This window comes from Vulpes vulpes, chromosome 3 (assembly GCF_048418805.1).
Source record: "Vulpes vulpes isolate BD-2025 chromosome 3, VulVul3, whole genome shotgun sequence".
Lineage (NCBI taxonomy): Eukaryota > Metazoa > Chordata > Mammalia > Carnivora > Canidae > Vulpes > Vulpes vulpes.
This window is the reverse complement of record NC_132782.1, coordinates 94703567-94711847: the sequence shown is the minus strand read 5'-3', so window position 1 is coordinate 94711847 and position 8281 is coordinate 94703567.

Genomic DNA, 8281 nt, shown 5'->3' with positions numbered 1-8281 from the left:
GAGGGGCTTTAGGTAAGTTTTCTAATCATAGTATGATTCATTTTTCTCCTCATCAATAAAGGGGGTATAATTATAGTACTTTCCTTGTGAGGTTGTCGTGAGCATCAAGCAAGAATATATATAATGCACATATGGCAGGTAATATGTAAGATGTTAAAATTATGATCAAGAGTGAATATAGCCTGCCTTAGTTACTGGGTTTCCAGGGAAGAAAATAAAGATACTTTGTGGACAGTTTCAGCACAGAGCTATCTATTTTTTTTGCAACATGTCCATTTATTTCTTCCCTCTTTCTAATAAGCCCAGGTTGGGAGTTGTGAGAAGCTATGTCAGGGTCTGTTTCTGCCACCAAGACAGAATCAGTTGTGTGAACCTCCAAAGCCTTCCTTCTTTCTCTGGCAGCCAGAAGTAGGCTTCCAGGCTACAGGCATAGCCACACTGGTTTGTGCTGAAGAGTTTCTATTTCAGGTTACTGGGCCCTCTGCCTGGGGGAAGGAGTGAGATAGAAAAGAGTGTAAGTTCTACTAGGCAGGCTGGGTTCCAGATGCTTTTCAGTTTCTCTACCAATCAGGAAGAGGGTCAGAAATTGTTGGAGTTCAGTTCTTGAAGCATTCACAGAGTTGGGAGAACCAGTTAGCAGTCATTTTTCTGGCCCTCTGCTTCCTTATCATTAAAATAGTAATAACAAGGCTTAACCAGGTAAAGTGAAAGAAATAGTATATGCAAAATGCAAAATGCCCCTGTAGGACAGACTTGTATCATGAAGAGCTCTGGATTGAGAATTAGGGTACCTTAAATGTTGCATAGCTATGAATTTTCTGTGTTCTTTTGTGCAAGTTGTTTACCCTTTCAGGCTGACACTTTCTCCCTCTGTATGATCAATTATTTGGATTTGATAAATTCCCAATGTTTTTTTCTGGCTCAATCTGCATATACCATTCATTCATTCATCCATCACACTTTTATTAAGTACCTACCTACCACTCAGGGACTGATGATACCAGAATGAATAAGAAAGATTGATGTCAAAGAACTCAAGTGCTATAATGGATGTTATCTATGCATTATGGGAGCAAGGTGAAAACAAGGAACTAATTACTCCTAGGGCAGACGGCAATGGCTCAGAGAGCAAGTGATATTTGAAAGGGGCCTTCAAGAACTTCAAGAATAGGTTTACCAAGTGAGGAAAAAAAGGTCCCAGATAAGAGGCTTATTATTTCACTCCAGATTTTGCATAGCTTCGATTGTGATGGATCCAACCAGAAAAGGAAAGTCCCCTTACTTTGAGAGGCATTTCTAAATCTCATCTCCAAAAAAGATTGGGTTTTACCTTGTAAGTTCCACTTCAAAGTGGCGGTGGTCAACATGATATGAGTTTGGTGTTTTAATTTAGGTTATCTCTCTAATATAGAGCAAGACTCAAGCCAGTGTCTTAAGGAAAGATGCATTGATCTGGGGACATAAAACAGGCAACAAATAAATCTGCTCTCAAGCTCTCAGCCAATGTTCTGGGATTTAAAGAAAGGTTTGGGCTCCTCTGGGAAACCAAAGAGCTAGGCAGGGAAACCAGCGTTCATTGGTTTGACTGAGGGACATTGTGGCTCCAGGACACCATGGGTCTTTGAACTCCTTCCAGGCTCCAGAGTTTCCATGATTAATGTCATCCATTCCTGCAGAGAGTGATACTTTAAAAAGATGGTGGAGCACCTGGCTGGCCCAGTCAGTAAAGTGTGTGACTCTGGATCTTGGGGTTGTGAGTTCAAGCGCCAAGTTGAGTGTAGAGATTACTAATTAATTAATTAATGTCAAAGAACTCAAGTGCTATAATTAATTAATTAATTTTAAAAAGTGGTGGTGGTAGTGATGAACACTGCAGTTGTCCTTAGATGTGTATAAAAATTGTTCACATTTCTTATTTGCCTGCCCTTATTTCCACCCTAGCAATCTTAATTGAGCACTTTAGAGAATACTCTTTATTTTCTTTCAGTTCATGTAGTTCAAGGGGAGCTAATTCCATCTGTCTGCTGCACATTTATATATTAAAAAAATTTTTTTAAGTCAAGATTTATTTATTTACTGTTTTTTATTTTTTTAATTTATTTTATTTTTTATTTACTGTTTTTTTTCAAAGATTTTATTTATTTATTCATGAGAGACACAGAACCCAGGCTAACCCGGCTACCTGAGGGTTGCCAGGTAACCCAGGCTACCTGAGGGTTGCCCTATGTGGGATTCTAACCCAGGACCCTGGGATCACAACCTGAGCTGAAGGCAGATGCTCAACCACTGAGCCACCCAGGCATCCTTGTTAGCTGCACATTTATTCATGTGACCCAAGTCTGGCCAATCAGAGAATCATATCCCCTTGCCACAGTGGTCAGTTCTAGAATGTGCTTGCATACCCGTCAGGGAAAATGCGAGAACTCTTGCCCAAGTGACTGGGAAAGAGTGCCCCCTTTAAGTAAGAAGGAAGGGAAGATAGGATGCAAGCCCAGAGTGCTAGCTGCTGTCTGGCACCAGGAAGTACTTGCTTGAAAATGAAACCAACACCAAGAAAATAAAACTTAGAGAAATCAATAACACGCATGATACTGTTTCAGCACTCAGATTCAGCTCTGCCTCAAATTGAACCTGATCTTGGACTTTGCCATTCTGTAAAGCAATATAATTTCCTTTGAGCTTAAGCCAGCTCAAAGTTAGTTTTCTGTCACTTGAAAACTGTTTCTTGACTGAAACAATGCTGTTCTTATTCTGGGAGCTTGGGGCATCAAAATGGGAGGTGCTTCTGGGATCAGCTTTCCTAGTATCTCAGGGAATTTCTTTCTTCCCAGAATAGTGGTCCCAGCTCTCAACCCAGTTAGGCATTTTTCTCCACAGGGCTCCCAAACCATATTCCAACCTGTAGCTGCAGAGCTCCCTTGTCTATAGCATTCTCCTCCCACGACTTTTTTGCTGCCTCTTTTTAAAAATAACTCCCATCTGCTAGTCTGCCTCCTGCTCATCGTTCTGAGTCGTGAGCTTCCCCGGTCTCTGTTCCCAGTGCTGAGCAAGCTTTGGAGGCACCCCTATTAGACCTATTTCTCCTGCTGTGCTTTGCGTCTGCCCAGTTTTTAACTCTCCAAATTACACACTTCTCTTTCCTTGACTCAACAAATGACCCGTCCAAAAAAAAAAAAAAATGTAGCTACATTTCTGGATTCACTCACCTGAAACTTTACGTAGTCATAGATTACTGGATATAACTTACTGACCTCCTAAAGATGGATGTCTAATTAGAGAGAACTTAACCTACAGAGATCCTAGGGAGAGATGTCACATTGCATTGATTGAGACTAGGGGGGAAGGAGAACCAAGTCACTTCAAGTGATAGGAATTTACTTATTAGCTATAATAAAACCAATGCTCACTGACCATGTATGAGTTATGCATTGTGCTGAACATACTTCTACAAGTTTGCATTTATTTCACACAACAACTTGTTAGGTATTATAATTACCTCCGTTCTGAAGATGAGAAAACTGAGGTACAGAGAAGTTGAGAAACTTGCTTAAAGTCACACAGCTAATGATAGTTATGATAGTCCCTCAAATATGCCTGGCTTTTCACTTTCTGGATCCAAGGAATGACTGAGCCTCCCTGCCCTTTGTTGAGCCATGTGACTTGTTTTGGACAATGAAATGTGAATATATGTGATACATGTCACCATGAGGTAGAAGTTCTGAGCGTCAGTACTTGATTTCTTAAGCAGATACTCCAGACTGTGGCAGTTCTTCAGCCTAGGGACCATGACATGGCAGAGAGTCTCCCACTAATGTTCAGTGGACTTCTACTCTGTGGGCTCCACGCCACCCAGTGACTTAATTGTTCTGAAAACAAGCCTCAGGCTGCAGAGATTCTGGGCTGTGTGTGTGTGTGTGTGTGTGTGTGTGCACATGTGTGTTGGTAGCATTTTATTTTTGAAACTAGAGATGAGTTTACAAGTTTTTGTTAGTTCTTCCTTAAAGCATTTTGAGATCGTTTTTTAAAATGTTTTTTTCTTTTTTTAGAATTTAGCTCATATTTTGAGGGACACATTTTTTTAAGTAGGTTATATGCCCAACACAGGGCTTGAACTCATGACCCCGAGATCAGGAGTCACATACTCTACTGACTGAACCAGCCAGGCATGTTCCATTTTGAAATCTTAAGTGTGGCCAACAGTGCATTCTCAGTATTAATAATTCATATGTCAATGAAAGATACAAAAAAGAAATGGAAATCACTTGTATTTCCACCACCATAGAGGAAACAACTCATTTAACATTTTGGCCTATGTCCTTGCAGGATTTTGTGTGTTCTTTGTATTAATGTATAAATATTCTCACATGAAATATGCATACATATATATAGCAAATCTTCCCAGATGAGACCTATCCTGATCACATTACAAATGAGGAGTTTTAGATTCAAAAAGTTAAGATATGTCCCCAAATTCAAGCAACTAGTAGGTGCAGATTTGGGATTTGAGTCTAGGAGTCTCCAGTTACAAAGCCCCTGTTTTTAGCAATGCCACAAATTTGCCTCTCTCAGAATCTCTAAGACCATGGATTGGATCACCGAAGGAAGAAATATGTCAAGTGTCTCATCCCCAGCCTTGAAAACAGAGGTCTTAGCCTAGAGTAGTGGTTGGCCCTCATGCTGTCCAGAGGCACAGGGTGTATTGTGAGAGGTGGAGAGGAAGGCGTGGAGCTGCCTCTCAGCAGGCAGTGCACACAGCCCATCACCCATCTTGTCTACGCAGCAGCTTGCACCATAACAAAGTAGGACGGTTAATGGTATCAACTTGGCTGGGCCAAGATATGCCCAGATACTTGGTTAAACAGTATCTCTGGTACATGTGTGTGTGAGATTATTTCCAGGAGAGATTAGCATTTGATTTGATAGACTGAGTAAAGCAGATCTCCCTCTCCATCGTGAGTGGGTATTATCCAATCTCTTGAAGGCCTGAGTAGAACCAAAGGTAGACTAAGGACAAATTCTCTCTCCCTGCCTGACTACTTAAGCGTGTCCTGCCCTTGGACATTGCCTTCCTAGTTCTCAGACCTTTGTACTCAGACTGAAGTACACTTTCCTGGGTCTCCAGCTTATAGATGGCAGATCGGGGGACTTCTTAGCCTCTATAACTACATAAGCTAACTCCTCATAATAAATGATATATACACAATAAATTACATTGTAACATTATATTACAATATAACACATTTTACATAATAAATTCTGCATAATAAATTTTATATATGTTCTATATAACAATATAGAATGAATTTTATATAAATATGGAATAATTTATATGCTAATATATACTATATACTATGTTATTATATAATAATATACAATAATAACTATATAATCTGTAATGCATTTTCCATAATAAATGTAATATGATAAATATAATTAACATAATATAACATTATAATACTGGTTCTACTTCCGTAAAGAACTCTGGCTAATATATGAGCAGTCCTTCATGACAAAAATGTGTTTTTGCTCATGTGAGTGTCATCCATCATGAATGTCCAGGCAAAAAATAAAAAGCTGAAAATAAGTCTACTAGATGGATTCTTTTGGAAATCTGCCTGAGAATCTTGCCTCTTTTGATCAGGACATATCACTGCTCAGGCCAAATGCACACCTGAGCTCTAATCTGCTAAGCCACTTGATCTTCTGAGGGGCCACTGACCCCTCCCAGGCCATTAAACCCCATGGCACGGGGGCGCCTGGGTGGCTCAGTGGTCAAGCATCTGCCTCCTTCAGCTCAGGTCCTGATCCCGGGACCCAGGATCAAGTCCCACATTGGGGTTCCTGCATGGAGCCTGCTTCTCCTTCTATCTATGTCTCTGCCTCTCTCTGTGTGTCTCTCAGGAATAAATAAATAAAGTAAAAAAAAAAAAAATCCCACAGCAGGGACAGCCATGCATGTTTGCACCTGAATTTGCCTCCCCACTGTACTTGCAGCCCCAGCTGCATGCCCTGCAAGGCCTGTGCTTGTGCTGTTCCCTGTGTCTGGAATTCCCTGCCACTGCACATCTCCACATGTTCACAGATGGACCACCTCAAATATCAAATTTCCCACTGAAAGTTCACTGATTCCTGCAGCCAAGACCTCTGTCTCCACTCCCTGAGCTCTCACAGAACCACCTTCCCTGATCACTCTCTGCGGGGTTATCTCGTTATTTTTGTTTGAATCTTAGGAGGCAAGTTAGCAAAGCCGTTAAATGTGGGTGTCTGGAGTCAAGCGGTGGAGTCAAATGTGGATCTTCACTCTGCCATTTAATGTTGTCTGACCTTGTGGTTGGTTATCCCTGTAAATTTAAAATATTTCATATTTTTTAAAGATTTTATTTATTTATTCATGAGAGACACACAGAGAGAGGCAGAAACACAGGCAGAGGGAGAAACAGGATCCCTGCAGGGAGCCTGATGCGAGACTCAATCTCAGGACTCCAGGATCACGACCTGAGCCAAAGGCAGACACTCAACCATTGAGCCACCCAGGCATCTCGAAATATTTCATATTTTAAAAAACAACTTTTATAAGCCCCCCAAAGTTAGTTAACTCCCCAATCTTCTATTTGTAGAATATCACTAATGAAACCAAACATGGAAGCTCTTCCAGGATTGAAAAATATAATAAAGCCGTTGGCACAGTGCCTGAGACAATAAACGGTGGCTATCTTTATTAGACATCATTAGCATTATTTATTAATATGAATTGCCACTTACTATTTTCTTTTCTATTTTCATAATACAAATCTCTAAGGAGGCAGAAGGATCTTTCTAGCTGCAAGATCTCGGGCAAATTATGTAATCTTTCTGTGCCATAGATCTCTCACTGAATCCTTCATTTACCCATGAGTGCACCGCACATTCACTGAGTGCCTGTTCTGGGCCAGGCCCAGTGTTTAACCCTGGAGAAATAAAGAACAAAATAATGAGTTACTCTGTTGTCTTGGAACTTGTGCTTTAATGGGGGAAATGGGCATAAATCAAAATACCACATAGCAAGTTGTAAGATTATTCCTGTGATGAGTATTTGAAAGAGAGGTACATGGTGCATGACGAGGGGCTTTGGCATAAACAGGCAGTTCTAAGAAGTATTAGTAGGAATGAAGTAGAGAAAAGGAGGAAAGGGGCTCAATAAGAGCACAGTGGGGAGCATATGCAAAGGCCCTGAGGTGACAGGGAGTATGTTGGTTAGGAAGGCTGTAGAGCAAGATTGATAGAGTGTGTGCTCTGAGATAAAACAGAAGAGTCAGTCAAACACATTCAGAACCCCCTCCAGGAAATGTTCCTGTATTGATGAAATGAAAACAGGAGATGTTTTTTAGTCTGCCTTAGGGCAGAATTTAACATCTTAAACCCTTTGTGTCTATGGGTTAGAGAAAAATAAAAAATATTTCTGTGCATTCCTATATGATGAACGTCATGCTTTCGTGGGCCTAAGTCCTAGTAGACACTAGTAAATACTTGCTGCCGTTGGTCAGTGCCTCTCCCCACTACTCATGTAGAGTTTCATTTTCTTACTAATGTGAGCATTTGTTTTGATTTGTTCACCATAAAAGCTCATGAATTTGTATTTTATCCATTCAAGACATTGTGATGCTAACAGAGAAATTGAGCTGATGCGAGGAAGCACGTAACAAACTTTCCAAGCACATTAGAAGTATTCAATTAGATACAAACAATTACTAGAGTAATTATAAACCATTCCTACCTATTCATTACAGGTCCAAGATGCCAGTTAAAAGTAATAAAGCTGCATCCTTTTGCAAACAATCTATAAGTCAGGATGTTGCTAATTCAAATTAGCCTCCCCCTCAATCAAGGAGATTACTGAAGTGTGTTGGCTTGCTCTTTTCAAAATTACACAGAGCATCTTTTTTTCTGATTATATAAGTGTACCTACAATGTAATAAATTTAGAAAATTCAGAACAAGATAAGGCGGATACAATTACCCGTGATGTCTGCATTTGATCACTGGAAGCATGTCTGTGAATTCCTTCCGATGTCATCTTAAATACGATTTGAGAAATGGATTGGGTGAATTGAGCATGGGTGGGTGAATAGGTGGATGGCCAAACTGATAAGCAGATACGTGTATGGATATTATAAACATTTGACATCATAATGTGTCAGTGATTGTTCATTCTCTCCAACTATCCATCTGTTCCTCTATGATTCACCACCTTCTTCAGAGTTAGCTGGGCCATAAGATTCAGTCTGGTCAAAAGAACGTGCAGG